Genomic DNA, 19,098 nt, shown 5'->3' on the forward strand with positions numbered 1-19,098 from the left:
GAAATCATCTTTCACTTTCATCTTTCACATGTTTGAGGTGATCATAATATTCCTTCTCTGGGCGCAATTTCATAATAAAATTTCGATTCAAAGAAAATTATTTTTTCTTTGGATGTAGATCGTATAAAACTGAGGGATCTAAGCAAACTGTTTTGGTTTAATATAAGGTTAAGCCACCATCCCTTTGGTACACCTTACAAAGGTATACACATAAGAATATGTAAAACATGGTTTGCCTTTTCTTGAAACGTCAACAAGTAACCAAATGGTTACTTATCTGTAATCATTTTTATTGAAGCAACTCAATGTCAAATACACTTAGGATTTTGCAGATTACAAGGTTGTACCATCTTCACCTCAAGTGATTAATTTTAGATAAGCATCAACTGAAGTGAGTTTTTTCTAATTTAAATGGATTTAGGACAGTGCTTTTAAAACTTGAATTAGAAAATCGTTCAGTGTGGCAATTTGATACAAATGTATTTTTTTACTTACATTAATGACGTGAACTAAAAATGAGAAAAAAAAGTTTTATATAAATCAAGTTCACAATTTTACTATATATGAAAATAATTAATATTTTCCTAAACTGGGTGAAGTCTGCTGAATTTACTCAAATGTGTCTGTCTAGAAGACATTTTAATTATTTTTAATACCATTTTTTTTCTTCCAAAATTATAAAAAAAAGATTCGAACACTTGCCAAAAAGTATATGTTGGTACAACGAAACCCAAATTAAAAACTAGACTCTCAGGGCAACAATCTTATCAGAAAGGCACTGACAAGCCCTTGGAACAAAAGACGGCATTTGCAGCATATTGCACTTTAACAGGACATAAGCCAAACCTTAAGGACGCAAAAATGTTGACGCAAGAGAACAACTATAAAAGGAGATTTACACTGAAGATGCTACATATTATAAATGTACCTGCAGTAAGACGGATGAATATTAAGACTGATATGGACCATTGTGCACATATTTATAGAAATATTCAAAAATATTGTTTAAATTTACATTCTAGTCTTTAAGTTTTTTTGTTATCGAACAGTGCTTATTCTGAAAATCGATACACGTCAAGATTTGGCGGAAAACAAAAAGAGAGAGAACTTTAATACGATGGATTGATGTTCGACGTAAGCATAAAAAGAAATAAATGGGACTTACTTTAGACAACTGCAACGGTGAGCATCAAGTTATTTCTTAACTCCTCTGCCTTTCCTACGCTAATTGGGTTCCCATCTATTTTTATCGAGTCTTTGCTATTTCTAACTGTTCATCAAGAAAAGTTTGAATAGCAAAAGACATTGTGAATTTCTTCGTAGGTTGAATTTGGCGCAATTGAAAAATATAAACTTTTCTGTAATATTGGATTATCCAAAGTCTCGCTGTTTTCAAAGAAATATCGAATAAGGCGAATTTATCCAATCTTATCTTTGGCCCTCTCACATATTGGATAAGGCCGCAGTTTTATTCATGGTCCTTCGAGCCGGATCCAATATGTAAGAGGACCAAAGAGAAGATTGGATAAATTCGCCAACGAATTTGAGAAGACGATCCAACTGGTTGATCCCATTCACGTCCCTCTAACCAAAGGCTTTTAGCCCGAATTATGATTGGGGACAACCATCCAGCTGGGTCATATAATTTGGCAAAAGCTAATAGGATTTGACGTTTCGTAACCGCGGCGGAAGCTATTTCATTATTGAAGGAGTACGAGAAACAGAAAGCAGAAAGACAAATAAGCTTTCACGCAGAGTAGGAATATGATCACCCCATGACATGTTCCAAAATGTTACTTTTTTACGGAAAACATGTAACATGTTTGTCGAAATCATTTTCTTTTCTCGGAAATTGTGTATCTGATTTCGAAAAGCATGTTATGTTTAACAAGAAAATAATATTTTTGCGACAAAAATGCTACATGGTCGTTGTGAAAAAGTAACATGGTGCTCTTGAAACATGTTTGAGGTGATCATATTCCTTCTCTGGGTGTTTACTTGTAAATATACACTCTTTTGAACAAGTTTATTGTTTTTTTACTTTCAAATGCATACATATAATTAATATGTATTTTTCAAATCTTGAGATATATTTTGTTAATTAATGTGTTTAATGTTTTCTCTTTTTTGTTTAAAGTAATTTCCCTGAGGACGAGCATCGGAGATGTCTCGAAATTTTTGATATTTTTAAATAAAAATTACAACTCACAACAACAACATCTGTTTTTGTGCCTATGACCTCAGCCGAACTAAACAAATATAATTAACATTTTAAATGTCAACTATCAAAAAAAAAAAAACATTAAAAATAAATATTTGTTTTCAATTTGACAAAAATTATTAACTAATTTGTATCATTCTGCAACTACTAAAATATTTTAGTTAAATTTTTCTAATATAAACCTACATTTTCTTTCATGGTGGGTTCACTTTTTTATGGGTGTTGAAAGAAAATATTAAATTAACCCTCTAATGCCCAATCCCGCCTTTAGGCGGGCTTCATTTAATAAGGAAGCTTTTGGTAAAACACACCTTAAGACAACAAAAATGGGTAAAATAAAGAGAAAACTTAGTTTAAACTGTTCAAGAGGCTTTGCAGCATATACTGAATTTTACCGTATAAATTTATCTTGTTTATTTTTCTTGCTTTTGTGTCGTTAACATTGAAAATTTAATCAGGTGACAAAAAATTGGGGCATTAGAGGGTTAATAAATCATCCCTAGAATCAGCATACTAAATATATGCTACATTAATACAAATTTTCGTTAATATATTATAAAACTATTAATTAAAAATGTTTATTAACTTCGCTTGAAGAAGTTTTGCAATAATATTAGAACACTAATCTTTAAAAATTTAGTCTAAAGTTTTTGAAACAGGGCTAATTATGTTGCCCTTAATTTTATTTCGAAGAAGGTTTATATAATAAATTTAGGATACTCATCTCAGATATTTGGTTGGCTCCTCTAGACATCTATGAAGCAAGCACAATTTTAATTTAATATTTTTGCTTAAAAAATCTTAAAATTCAAGATACAAAACTTCATAACAATATATGTCTCCGGCTCGGAGTTAAAACTAAAATCTTTAAATGAAGGTAAAAACCTTTGGCTGCAAGTAAACTTAGCGTTGAGTGGACAATGAAAAGGGTGACAAATTACACTAACATTTAAATTAATTAAATATATATCGATTTCTGTCTGAGATTCGAGTACTCCAAAACTTACCAAACTAATAAATTATTCGTATGTTAAAAATTCATCGTTTTTTTTTTTTAATTTAAACATTGGTTGCTCATGAATGACAAATTAAACTGGCATTTAATTAATACACATAAATATCGATATCTGTCTTTGATTTGAGTACTCCATAACATTACCAAAGTCATAAATAATTCTCATGCTGGGAATCCAGTTTCTAAAGTGATACGTTACCTCTAGAATCAGTATCAAAGAAATACGTAACGATTTTTTGTTTTTATTCGCATTGTAGTCATATACTCAAGAGTTTGTGAAAGTAGTCTTCGAATTTTCGAAGATATCTACGTCTGATAGATTATTGATGACCTGGTAAATGGATTGTTCAGAGCAAAATTGTCATAAAATTTAGACACTTGATTATTTCAAATCATATTTGCTAATTTGACGTGGTTTGCCATTTTAAATCCTATCTGAATTCAAATAGAGATATGCGAATTGGGATTTGAAATATGTATGCATATTTTGTCAAATATAAAATCTTAAGTCTTTGTACCAGCAGCCGCCCGCCCGATTCACAAGATTCACATTTCTTCATATTTGACCCCCTTGCATGCTGATGGCTGATGTTTACAAATGACTTGTGTATGCATTTACATACATTAGCACCTGTTATAGGGTTATTCAATATGTACATATTTATATGGAAAGAATATCCATTAAAAAAGAATATCCAAATTAAAACAAATGATTACAACAACGGATAGAGACCTATGTCATTTGTTAATTCTTATGAATTTTTTACTATGCTTACAGGTAGATTAAGTTACGAATGATGGCACTTAGCCTAATCAATAGAGCTCGACCGAAGCGGGAGTTTTTGGCCGAAGCCTATTTTCGAAAAAAGCAATAATCAACCGAAGCCCATTAGTTTTCCTGAAATTTTTAATTAGAGAAATTTGGTTTTTAATATTATCATATTTTATTCAACAAAGGCATAAAAACAACAATAAAAGGTCCAAGAATCTTTTAGAACTAAAGGACTTTTTAGTATTCAAAATTTCGTAGTTTGTGATTCGACTTAAAAATTGGTATCTTAACATGAAAGAAAATTTTGTTTGCCTAAGGTCAACTTATCTTTAATAATTCAGAAAAATTATTTAAAATTAATGAAATTGTTCTTAAAATTGTTAATTTTTTGCATCTTGACCACCTTTCCACTCGAGGCAAAAAAAAAATCTACCAAAATTTGAAGACAAATTTACCAAAAACTATCAAACAAACAAAAACTACTTAATTTGAATAATTTTATTTCTATAGAAAGTTTTTTTATTTCTATGGAAAATTTTGTCTAAATTTTATTTCTATAGAAAATTTTGTCAAAATTTTATTTCTATAGAAAATGTAGTCAAAATTTTATTTCTATAGACAATTTTGTAAAAATTTTATTTCTATAGAAAGTTTTGTCAAAATGTTCTTTCTATAAAAAATTTTGTCAAAACTTTATTTCTATAGAAAATTTTGTCAAAATTTTATTTCTTTAGAAAATGTTGTCAAAATTTTATTTCTATAGAATAATTTGTCAAAATTTTATTTCTATAGAAAATTTTGTTAAAATTTGTTTTCAATTAAAAATTTTGTCAAAATTTCTTTCTATAAAAATTTTTCTCAAACATTTTTTTTTTTAATTTTTGTCAACATTTTATTTCGATAGAAAATTTTGTCAACATTTTTTGTTCTATTAAAAATTTTGTCAAAATTTCTTTCTACAAAAAATTTTCTCAAGATGTTTTTTTTTTTTATAGAAAATTTTGTCAAAATTTTATTTCTATAGAAAATTTTGTCAAAATTTTATTTCTGTAGAAAATTTTGTCAAAATTTTATTTCTATAGAAAATTTTGTCAAAATTTTATTTCTATAGAAAATTTTGTCAAAATTTTATTTCTATAGAAAATTTTGTCAAAATTTTATTTCTATAGAAAATTTTGTTAAAATTTTATTTCTATAGCAAATTTTGGCAAAATTTTATTTCTATAGAAAATTTTGTAAAAATTGTATTTCTTTAGAAAATTTTGTCAAAATTGTATTTCCATAGAAAATTTTGTTAAAATTGTATTTCTATAGCAAATTTTGCCAAAATTTTATTTCTATACCAAATATTGTCAAAATTTTATTTCTATAGAAAATTTTGTTAAAATTTTATTTCTGTAGAAATTTTTGTCAAAATTTCTTTCTATAAAAAATTTTCTAAAAATGTTTTTTTTATAGAAAAATTTGCCAATTTTTTATTTCTATAGAAAATTTGGTCAAAATTTTATTTCTATAGAAAATTTTGTCAAAATTTTATTTCTATAGACAATTTTGTAAAAATTTTATTTCTATAGAAAATTTTGTCAAAATTTCTTCCTATAAAATATTTTCTCAAACATTTTTTTTAATTTTTGTCAACATTTTATTTCGATAGAAAATTTTGTCAACATTTTTGTTCTATTAAAAATTTTGTCAAAATTTCTTTCTACAAAAAATTTTCTCAAAATGGTTTTTTTTTTCAAAATTTTATTTCTATAGAAAATTTTGTCAAAATTTTATTTTTTGTATTTATTATATTTTGTCAAAATTTTATTTCTATAGAAAATTTTGGCAAAATTTTATTTCTATAGAAAATTTTGTAAAAATTGTATTTCTTTAGAAAATTTTGTCAAAATTGTATTTATATAGAAAATTTTGTTAAAATTGTATTTCTATAGCAAATTTTACCAAAAATTAAAATTGTATTTCTATAGAAAATTTTGTTAAAATTTTATTTCTGTAGAAATTTTTGTCAAAATTTTTTTTCTTTAGAAAATTTTGTCAACATTTTATTTCTATAGAATAATTTGTCAAAATTTTATTTCTATAGAAAATTTTGTCAACATTTTTTGTTCTATTAAAAATTTTGTCAAAATTTCTTTCTACAAAAAATTTTCTCAAAATGTTTTTTTTAGAAAAATTTGTCAAAATTTTATTTCTATAGAAAACTTTGTTAAAATTTTATTTCTATAGCAATTTTTGCCAAAATTTTATTTCTATAGAAAATTTTGTTAAAATTGTACTTCTATAGCAAATTTTGCAAAAATTTTATTTCTATACCAAATATTGTCAAAATTTTATTTCTATAGAAAATTTTGTAAAAATTGTATTTCTTTAGAAAATTTTGTCAAAATTGTATTTCTATAGAATAATTTATCAAAATTTTATTTCTATAGAAAATGTTGTCAACATTTTTTTTCTATTAAAAATTTTGCCAAGTTTATTTCAATAAAAATTTTTCTCAAAATGTTTTTTTAGAAAAATTTTTCAAAATTTTATTTCTATAGAAAACTTTGTTAAAATTTTATTTCTATAGCAATTTTTGCCAAAATTTTATTTCTATAGAAAATTTTGTAAAAATTGTATTTCTTTAGAAAATTTTGTTAAATATTTATTTCTGTAGAAATTTTTGTCAATTTTTTTTAGAAAATTTTGTCAAAATTTTATTTCTATAGAATAATTTTTCAAAATTGTATTTCTATAGAAAATTTTGTCAACATTTTCTTTCTATTAAAAATGTTGTCAAAATTTCTTTCTATAAAAATTTTCTCAAAATGTTTTTTTTTAGAAAAATTTGTCAAAATTTTAATTCTATAGAAAATTTTGTTAATATTTTATTTCTATAGAAAATTTTTGCAAAATTTTATTTCTATAGAAAATTTTTACAAAATATCTATAGAGAATTTTGTCAAAATTTTATAAAAACAAAACAGAATATTGGCTAATGGAAGTCGGTCATCAACCTCTCGTGTTGTAAACAGTCGCCCTATGTTAGAGTATGCTAACACTTGCATCACTGCGATTGTTAGAACGTAATATGAAATAGTTCCCTTTGTTGTTCAAGGAATAGAAACATTTTTTACTATACCAGTCACTGTTCGATGAAACTGAAATTTTACAAAATTTATACGCATTCATGATTATATTATTCTGATAATCCATATGCTGCAACATTCAGTGCAAAAATAAAACAGAACTATTACTCCGTTGAGACAGCTTTTTTTGTAAAATGTTTGTTTCATACATCTCTGTCTCACGTCTCAATGAATAAATTTTCCAGTTTTTAAATTTTATTTTCTCTCCGTATGCAATAGGATGCTGCATGTCAAAATGTTGGTGGCACGCAACCACAAAATTCCACAATGTCATATGATACGATGATATATCTGAACGAACTGTCAGATCGTTACGCGTGACTGACTGGCAATAAAATATAAAGGTTTTGACCTTTTCATTAATATTCATGTTGCGAATTATTGAGTTGGTTTAAAAGTGTGGGAATGAAGACATAGAATTTACACATGGTTAAAAAAATATATATATGTCTAGTTATAATTCAGTGATGAGTGTGTTCTCATCATAGCTCTCGATGTAAAAATTAACTCATAACTCTCTTTATGAACTAAATTTCTCTATGAGTATGGGAAAACATAGAACTCAGATAAGTTTAGTCTCTTCACAGCTTTGACTTCCGCAATAAGGAATAACTCTCAAATAACTTATGCACACATAATTTTTCAATTGATGCTAGTAGTGTTGCCAAATGCCACCTGAAATATTTGGGGCAATTAGAAATGATTGATTAAAATAAAATAAATAAAAGTAAATGATTAAAGTTCATATGCTAACATCACATGCCAATATTCAAACGGAACTGATGAAATTTACTCCTCCAAGGGACCCCGAAATATAATTATGGACCAAGTTTTGCCTGTTTATAAGAGGGCATAGACTAACAAAACGTACCAAATTTCAACCGGATCGGGTGAAATTCACTTCAAATTCGCCAAGAAGCTCCGTAGGTCAAATCTGGGGATCAGTTTATGTGGGTTTTATACCTAATAGTGGTTCTAAAAGGCCCATTTGCAAAACCGACCTACATTAATAACAACAATTTTTGCCACGTTTCAAGTCGATAGCTTATTTCGGAAGTTAGCTTAAGTCGGGCGGACATCGCTAGATCGACTTAAAATTTCACAACAACCAATATTTCGATATGTTACAAACGGAATGACAAAGTTTGTATGGTGGAGAGTATAAAAAATATGGAAATGGAATAAATGGCCAATGATGCTTTATTCAGTAGCTCTAGAAGCAAAAGACGCACAACAGAATAAGAAGCATTGCCATCAGAAAAAAGTTCTGATAATATGGCAAATATATTATAAAAATTAGTCTCAATTTTTTTATGCAGGATCATGTTGAAGATAAACGAACACAATTTTCGGAAATATTCCTACCATGATTCGTTGTCGTTTAATTGTGGCACGGACTTTATTTTTTATTTAAAAAGTTAATTGCATTAATTTGCGTGATATTTTTCTGCTAAATGGGTTTCGCTGTTATGTTTTATGAAACCAGGAGCTATTATAATTACCCATATTCCCCAACCAACGAATGCTAAATAAAGTAGCAAACACCCTACTAGTTCTACATTTCATTTATTTTTCTAATTGCAAAAAATATATATCTAAAAATTTTATACTTAAGAAACAAACTAACAATGTTATTTATGAATTTGTTTTTAAAGTGCACTTGTTTGACCACATCTTATGATGATAAACGCGATAAATGGTGACAAACTTGCTAAAGATGGTGGAGGCTTGTATTTTGCAGTAGACGCAACACAAGTCTGAGTGCTGATGAACTAAGCGACTAATGGTCAATATGATGAATCTGACTGAGGAACAGTCATGCGACGGATGGACAAACAATTGCATAGGTGATGGAAGGTTTGATAGGTTTGGGGGCTGGTTTAAGGGGGTCTCAGTAGGGCAGAAGCTTTGTTAACGCCAATCGTAAAATGAAATGATGATGCTGTGTGGAGAATTATACGACTGGCTCAATGGGGCATTGCATGTGGCGACGTGTAATGTACATATTTACATTACTTATAAAAATTATATTAACATTTTTTTTGACATTTGCCAAATGACTACACCAGAGTTGGCATACCCATTTATCTATTTTTTGGCCACGTTATGGCTTATTAGTTGTTCATTAAATATAGTGTTAGAACCTTCCATACAGTTGAAATAGGGTAATGGTATTTGAAAAAAAAAATCATAATTAAGGAAATCTGAAATTAATTTTATTTTTATACCCTTTTATACGGCGTTTCACATTGCAGTGAAACCACTTAGAGAAGCTTTGAAACCCTCAGAAATGTCACCAGCATTACTGAGGTGGGATAATCCACCGCTGAAAAACTTTTTGGTGTTCGGTCGAAGCAGGAATCGAACCCACGACCTTGTGGATGCAAGGCGGGCATGCTAACCATTGCACCACGGTGGCTCCCAAAAAATATATATGCTTGAAGCATAATGTGTTTGGGTTATATGTTACAGAACCGATTTTTTTTTTTTTGAGGGTGTACGAAGTTTTTTTTACCAAGTGAAAAAAATTATGTCTAATAAATTTTCTCGAATTTGTCGAAAAATATTTACTTATTTTTGTGAAATCAGTGCGATATACAAACCTAGATGTCTAGTTAAAACTTTCTAAAATTAATCTAGCTTTTATAAAATTAACCAAAATTTTCCTTACTAGTGGGTTCACAGATTTTTGAGTCTATATTAACTTTGTCATTCCGTTTGTAATATCGAAATATTTTTCTAAGACCCCTTAACGTTTATATATTCTGGGTCGATTTAGCGATTTGGCTTGCGGAGCCTCTTATAGGGGTAAATTTCATCCGATCCGATTGAAATTTGGTACGGGATGCAAAGATTGGTCAATATACAATTGGACCCAAATTTAACTTCTGAAGCCTCATAGAGGAACAAATTTCATTCGATCCGGATGAAATTTGGCTCTCTAATTACCGTTCGAAAATTGATTCATATCAGTTCATAATTATTTATAGACTCCTCTATATATGTTAAACCTATCAAGAACTTATAGAGGAAGATCTATTTAAACTGCCTTTTTTGTCTAACGCCTTTTGGTCCAATTTAGAAGACAATGTCAATGTCTTTCATCCTGGCCGAAGTTACGGCTGCAAATACTCGTTTTGTCCTTTTCTAGACAAATCGTATGGAAATTGCATACCTTTTTTTCATCTAAACAATATTGGAATTTCAGGTCCGTCCTTCTTGGTATATCGAATCAAGCATATTCTCTGACAGATTTTCCATATCCTAATAGATGTGTATCTATTACACAGTATTGGGTCTCCCTACCCTGGTGTCCTCATCAAATCTCATTACCAGCATTACAACATTTCATTTTGGCAATTTTTTTGAGATGAGCTAGAAATGTTTGATTTTAATTTGTGACAAGTACGCTGCTTGCGAACAACCTACCTACGTTCAACAAAGTGGTTTTCAATTTAAAATATAATGTCTGAGTATGTGAATTTATTTTGGCTGGCCTACAACAGCCACCAAAAAAAAAAATACTTGGACACCTAAATTTATTAAAGCAATAAAACAACAAAAATGAATAAATAAGAAATTAAATTGAAAATGTGAGTAATTTAGATGATGTGCGCCAAGCCACATTGTACCATACCGCCTGCACGTCTGACAATGCCACTTCATCACATCAGTGATGGTCAGACACATCGACTCTTGAACTTTACAAAACAACAAAAATATTTACAAATGGCCGCGACCAGAGTGTACCAGTTTTGAGACTTGACCACAATCATACTTAGCCACATTAATGCATGAAATTTATGTTTAAAGCAATGATAACTGCACCGACGCGACATTGTTTTGTTGGTCTGGCCATTTCGGCTTCCTTGGGTGAATCGCAAAAATTCTTGGTATTGAAGATAAAAAAGTTTTTGTTTTTGGAAAAATACACCACTAAAAAAAAACACTACTTGATTTTCTCCATAATACATGTTTTCAATTGCCATTGACTTTAGTAGTTGCCATTTAGTATCAACAGTAATAAATTTATTTTTTTTTTATTTTGAGAAGATAATTCTTTAGAAGAGTCCGAACAGTAAAATTCCATCGTTTTGAAGATAACTCATCTTCACTTCTTAAAGATTCACGACAAGCTAAGTAATATTCAATTTGAAAACCAAGAATCAATTATAAATCACGGCCAAATCTAAAGAGATAAGATTGATTATTTCACACACATAGATGCATACCATGACATATCTCATTACCAGCCATTTTTATACCATGGTAAATACATTTTTATATGCCATGGAATTGAGGAATATTCGAGTACTTGGATAGTTGCCCACACATCGAAGCGGCACCGTTTGAAATTTTAACTTTAAAATATTAAGAGAATTTTTATGGAATTAATCAAAAACCTTCATCTAAGAAATTAGAAGAAAATATATGTCTTTTGCGTTTATGCAATTATCAAAAAAAAACTTACATTTTGTTTTTGTCTAAAGTGTTAACGATATCTTGGCCAAAGTAGTAGTAAGTTATTGTAACTATATAAAAAGTTCTGTAGTATTTGATGTAGAAGTACTGATTCCAAGGGCCATAATCGTACAAAAGCCTCTGGGGGAGGTCCTATCCCCTCCAGAAAATATTGAGCGCCTCTCAGAGTTATAAACATATTTATTATTTACCACGATATATTATTACTGTATTTTCGTAGATTTTTTAGTGTTTAGTAGATTGGTAGAATTTTTAATATTTTGGTAGATTTTGCGAAATATTTCTATCCAACAAAGACGTACTTCACAAATTTACTATTGAAATAAAATTTTGACAAAATTTTCTATAGGAATAAAATTTTAACAAAATTTTATATAGTAATAACATTTTGACAAAACTCTATAAAAATAAGTTTTTGACAATTTTTTTTTTTTTTTGGAAATAAAATTTTAATAAAATTTCCCATAGAGATTTTAATAAAATTTTCTATAGAAATAAAATTTTGACAAAATTTCTATAGAAATAAAATTTTAACAAAAATTTCTATAGAAATAAAATTTTAACAAAAATTTCTATAGTTAATAAAATTTTGACAAAATTTTTTATAGAAATAACATTTTGACAAAATTTTCTATAGAAATAACATTTTGACAAAATTTTCTATAGAAATAAAATTTTGACAAAATTTTCTATAGAAATAAAATTTAGACAAAATTTTCTATAGAAATAAAATTTTGACAAAATTTTCTATAGAAATAACATTTTGACAAAATTTTCTATAGAAATAACATTTTGACAAAATTTTCTATAGAAATAAAATTTTAACAAAATTTTCTATAAAAATAAAATCTGGCAAAATTTTTTATAGTAATAACATTTTCTTGAGAAATATAGTTTTGACAAAATTTTCTATTAAAATAAATTTTTGACAATTTTTTTTTAAATAAAATTTTGACAAAATTTTCTATAGAAATAAAATTTCTTATAGATTTAAAATTTTGACAAAATTTTCTATAGAAATAAAATTTTGACAATAGAAAAAGAAACAAAATTTTGACAACATTTTTATAGAAATAAAATTTTGACACAATGTTTATACAGAAATAAAATTTTGATAAAATTTTCTATATAAATAAAATGTTAACAAAATGTTTGTACAGAAATAAAATTTTGATAAAATTTTCTATATAAATAAAATGTTAACAAAATTTTATATAGAAATAAAATGTTCACAAAATTTTCTATAGAAATACAATTTTGACAAAATTTTCTATAGAAATAAAATTTTGACACAATTTTTTGTAGTAAATAAAATTTTCACAAAATTTTCTATAGAAATAAAATTTTCACAAAATTTTCTATGGAAATAAAATTTTGACAAAATTTTCTATAGAAACAAAATTTTGACAAAATTTTCTATGGAAACAAAATTTTGACAAAATTTTCTATGGAAATAGAATGTTAACACAATTTTCTATAGAAATAAAATTTTGATAACATTTTCTGTAGAAATAAAATTTTGACAAAATTTTCTATAGAAATAAAATTTTGACAAAATTTTCTATGGAAATAAAATGTTAACAAAATTTTCGATAGAAATAAAATTTTGACAAAATTTTCGATAGAAATAAAATTTTGACAAAATTTTCGATAGAAATAAAATTTTGACAAAATTTTCTATAGAAATAAAATTTTGACAAAATTTTCTATAGAAATAAAATTTTGACAAAATTTTCTATAGAAATAAAATTTTGACAAAATTTTCCATAGAAATAAAATTTTGACAAAAATGTCTATAGAAATAAAATGTTTACAAAATTTTCTTTAGAATTAAAGTTTGACAAAATTTTCTTTAGAATTAAAGTTTGACAAAATTTTCTATAGAAATAAAATTTTAACAAAAATTTCTATAGTTAATAAATTTTTGACAAAAATTTCTATAGTTAATAAAATTTTGACAAAATTTTCTATAGAAATAAAATTTTGATAAAATTTTTTATAGAAATAACATTTTGACAAAATTTTCTATAGAAATAAAATGTTGACAAAATTTTCTATAGAAATAAAATTTAGACAAAATTTTCTATAGAAATAAAATGTTGACAAAATTTTCTATAGAAATAAAATTTTGACAAAATTTTCTATAGAAATAACATTTTGACAAAATTTTCTTTGGAATTAAAGTTTGACAAAATTTTCTATAGATATAAAATTTGACAAAATTTTCTATAGAAATAAAATTTGACAAAATTTTCTTTAGAATTAAAGTTTGACAAAATTTTCTATAGAAATAAAATTTTGACAAAATTTTCTTTAGAATTAAAGTTTGACAAAATTTTCTATAGAAATAAAATTTTGACAAAATTTGCTATAGAAATAAAATTTTGACAATATTTTCTATAGAAATAAAATTTTCTATAAAAATAATATCTGGCAAAATTTTTTATAGTAATAAATTTTTCTTGAGAAATATAATTTTGACAAAATTTTCTATAAAAATAAATTTTTGAAAATTTTTTTTTTTTTAAATAAAATTTTGACAAAATTTTCTATAGAAATAAAATTTTAATAAAATTTCCTATAGATTTAAAATTTTGACAAAATTTTCTGTAGAAATAAAATTTTGACAAAATTTTCTATAGAAATAAAATTTTGATAAAATTTTCTATAGAAATAAAATTTTAATAAAATTGCCTATAGATTTAAAATTTTGACAAAATTTTCTGTAGAAATAAAATTTTGACAAAATTTTCTATAGAAATAAAATTTTGACAAAATTTTCTATAGAAATAAAATTTTGACAATATTTTCTATAGAAATAAAATTTTAACAAAATTTTCTATAAAAATAAAATCTGGCAAAATTTTCTATAGTAATAAAATTTTGATAAAATTTTCTTGAGAAATAAAATTTCGACAAAATGTTCTATAGAAATAAAATTTTGACAAAATTTTCTATAGAAATAAAATTTTGACACAGATGTCTATAGAAATAAAATTTTGACAAAATTTTCGTTAGAAATAATGTTTGACAAAATTTTCGTTAGAAATATAGTTTGACAAAATTTTCTATAGAAATAAAATTTTGACAAAATTTTCTATAGAAATAAAATTTTGACAAAATTTTCTATGGAAGTAAACTGTTGACAAAAGTTTCTATAGAAATAAAATTTTAAAAAATTTTTTATAGAAATAAAATTTTGACAAAAATTTCTACAGTAAATAAAATTTTGATAAAATTTTCTATAGAAATAAAATTTTGACAAAATTTTCTATAGAAATAAAATTTTGACAAAATTTTCTATAGAAATAAAATTTTGACAAAATTTTGTATAGAAATGAAATTGTGACAAAAATTTATATAGTAAATAAAATTTTGATAAAACTTTCTATAGAAATAATATTTTTACAAAACTTTCTATAGAAATAAAATTTTGATAAAATTTTCTGTAGAAATAAAATTTTGAAACAACTTCGGTGAAGCAATTTAGATAAGCTTTCTAACACTCAAAATTGTCACCATCATTACTGATCGCACGAAAATGTTCACGATTTAATTTCATATTTTGTGCGAGATGAATCTTTGAAGTTGCTGTAAACAACACAAATAGCGCTCGTATGTCCAGATATTCTACTTCTCCCCATTTGCACATAGAACATCACCGATCAACTCCAATCACCGAAATCTTTTCCATTGAGTCAAAATAATTACCTATTTCTATATTTGTGATTGGAAGGGTGGTAAAATTTTCGTTGCACTAAGATATTTCCATGGCAAAATCAAGATGTCTATAAAAGCGTTACTCATTTTACAGTATGTATATCCTTAATATCCTAAAATATTGGTATATATGAATGTCTTATATGCAATTTAATTTGCATCTAAAAAAGGAATGCTCAAAATCATTGACCAAAATTATGACATTGAAAATGTTGAGGTCATTTCCACTTGGCTGGTTTCGTTGTTTTGGGTGACAATATATTTATTGAACCATTTTCTGTTGAAAGATTTGTACAAATAAGTGACAACACAAAAACATGTCAGAAATTCACATGGATTTCTGATGGTAGTACTGAATATTTTCAGCCACTATTGTCTGTGTAACTTTAATCCACATCTATGTCACTTGTACCTCTATGAGTAATATGTGTGAACTGATGCACTGTTAGAAAAATATGTTTTTCATATGTTCCGATATAAACAAAATGTGTTTCGGGCACCATTTTAAACCACAATATATTTAAGTGCGAACATGTAATGTTCCTAAACTAACACTAAATGTTTGGGACATCTATGTTAATATGTTAGAATATATTATGTTTGGGGCATGAATGTTTCATAAAAATAATATGTGTGAATGTAAACATATATAAATTAACAAATTTCGAGTAAACATATATATGTTGTGATATTTTATTCAGAGAGCGACAAAAAGAGAGTATAGAGAAAGAAATAGAATAGATGGAAACCGGGAGGGTTGACGAAAGATATCAACATAACAAAGCGAGAGAATGAAAAAAGAACAATTTCTGTGAAACCGCTTGTATGTTGTTTCGGAAAACTGTTTTATGATAAGGCTAAAAATTTTGATATGCTTAACCCCCATTTTCATAAAGCTCCGTTAGTGTTCCGTTAACTAACCAACTTTTAAACCATATTATGGACGAAGCTGTCATCTTGTCTTTATATTCCATAGGCCAGTTAGGAAATTAACTGACGAAAAATTTTCAGTTAAAGTTAAACGGAGAGAAGATATTTTCAATTTACTTTCTGTTAACTGGCAGTTAAAGCCTAACGGAGCTACATGAAAATGGCCGTAAGTCTAAATATTATTTAATTTGAATAAAGAGAATAGACATTCGGAACCAAGAGAATAGACATTTGAAAAACAAACTGCAATGTTTTCGCCTTGAGAGCAGCATTTTATGCATGTGTGAACATGTGTTTTGTTTATCATTTTGGCATTATGGGCACAATTTTTCGTTAAAATAAATCAGGGGTCTTCATAAAAATAACGAAAGGGCACTATACTCTTTTTAGAGTCGGGACAGTAAAATGAAATAAGGAGGAAATAGTGAAAAATTACACAGTAAAATGTAAAAATACAAACTTTAGTACCTCTTTATTAAAAAGTAGTCCACGAGGAGTTGACGGACACCATCAAATATAAAAGCGGGCATTAAGTTCGAGTTTTACAGCTAAAACAATTTAAAAAGTTTATTTTCTTTAAAATGAATTATTAAAGAAAAATAAAAGGAATTTTAGAGCGATGGTGTTAAATGCAAGTAAAAAACTGTTCACTCCTAAATAAATTTATGTTTATATTATAAAATTATGTATGTATGTTTATACTCGACTCCACGTTCTTTTGTTAGTTTTTGAATTCCTTCCAAATTTTAAAGTTTTGTACAAAAACAGTTTTTTATTAAAAAATTGTTATTTTTGCAATAAAAAATAATATTTTATCAAAAAATCAGTCAATTTCGTTTATATCAAGCACTGTTACTGACTATAAATCTTTAATAACACACATTTCGAAGTTTCATTTAAAAAAAATTTAATATAGTATAAATATAAATGTGTAAATTAAAAAAAAAAAAACAAAAAAATGTTCGGTCGGAGCAGGGATTGAACCCACGACCCTTTGTATGCAAGGCAGACATGCTAACCACTGCTCCACGTGGCAAACAAATGTATGTTTCTGTTAAATAATGTTATGTTTGCATGGGCTCGTGGGCGCTGCAAACTATGCTATATAAATGTAACTTAAAACGATAATTATCTACTGGTGACTATAACAGCTACGTAGCCCAGTGGATAGTGTGTTGGCTTACAAACTGTATGGTCCTCGGTTCGATTCTCCGTGCAGGCGAAAGGTAAAATTTAAAAAATTTATAAAAGTGAATAATTTCTTCAACATTATTTGTATTACAGAAAAAGGTGCCAATAACTAAAAAATTTCGTGGAAGTGAAAATTACGAGTATGTTAGGGAATGAGCACAATCGTGTTTGGGAAAAATTCTTCCAAGCATATAATATTTTTTGCTCAAAATGCTTCCAAACATATAATATGTTCACATAAAACAAACATATTAATGTTTCGGCAGTATCCAATAATATATGTGCTTCCTGCAAAATATGTTTGGAACATATGTTAAAGAAGCGATTTTTTTTGAGGGTGTGTCGTCTACATTCGATTTCTTTATTGTATTTCCCATTTTTGTATTTCGATGAGCTTTATTTGCATACAATCCAAAATATTCGTTTCTTTCTATTTTGGGCTAGAATTACTTGTAAAAATAGACCTCAAGACAAAGACACTATGCATCATTGCCATCTTGCAATTGTTATGCAAGCCATGATTTAGTTGCCTGTAGGGCATTCACCACATGTGAATTAAAGTTTTTTTTCTTATTACATTTAATAAAAACGTTTGGAAGTGCTTCGTTATTCCCAAGAATTAAAGATAGTTTGCATTCGATCCTCAACTATTAATAATGAAATATCGCATATGCTATACGATTTATTGATAAAAATCATGAAAACATGTAAAGAATATTTTTACTTAATAATTTGTTACAAGTTAATAAAGCTTATAATTCATGAACATTGAAATTTTCGATAGAGCGCTACAAATATCAATTATGAGATTCAACTGCAGTTGACCCTTGAGGGTATCATGTCATAAATAAAATTAGGTTAGGTTAGGTTAGGTGGCAGCCCCTGTATCAGGCTCACTTAGACTATTCAGTCCATTGTGATACCACATTGGTGAACTTCTCTTTTATCACTGAGTGCTGCCCGATTCTATGTTAAGCTCAATGACAAGGGACCTCCTTTTTATAGCCGAGTCCGAACGGCGTTAAATTAAATTTAATGTAATTTTATATGTTTAAATATGAATATCTTCAAATTGTTAGACAATAACAAATAACGCCAAACAAAGTAAGAGGATTTTAAACTTATCACAAGGCATACAATTTTAATACATTCTAATCCTCCAAACCTGAAAGAGTGTTAATTTGCTTATTGAATTTTTATTGTCATTTTATTAAAGGTATGTTGACCCATATAAATTAGCAATTTTTTACGAATTTATTGGATTAGAGATAAGATGTATTCGGCGAAAGAATACTTTCACATTTATGAAGTTAAGTCCAACAAATTTATGTGAAAAAATTACATAAGTAAACTAACAAAAAAACTTAATTAAATAGAATACAAACTTTTTACCCTTTTGACACTATTTTCTGGAAGATCAGAGGAGGTTTTCGTTTATTAATTTTCCCCGTTTCATTTGATATTTAGTTACCAAAAATTATTCAAAGTTTAAAAATTATGTTTAAGTTGAAAAGTAACTGAACTCTTAAAATGTCTTTCCCCCGATCTTACTTCTTTTGAGGTTATTATGAGGGTTGCCTTTTATATGTTGGGTTTGGGTAATCAGTAGTTGTTCCAGAAACAATTGATGCTG

The sequence above is a fragment of the Haematobia irritans genome, chromosome 2 (assembly GCF_050003625.1).
Source record: "Haematobia irritans isolate KBUSLIRL chromosome 2, ASM5000362v1, whole genome shotgun sequence".
NCBI classification, from domain to species: domain Eukaryota; kingdom Metazoa; phylum Arthropoda; class Insecta; order Diptera; family Muscidae; genus Haematobia; species Haematobia irritans.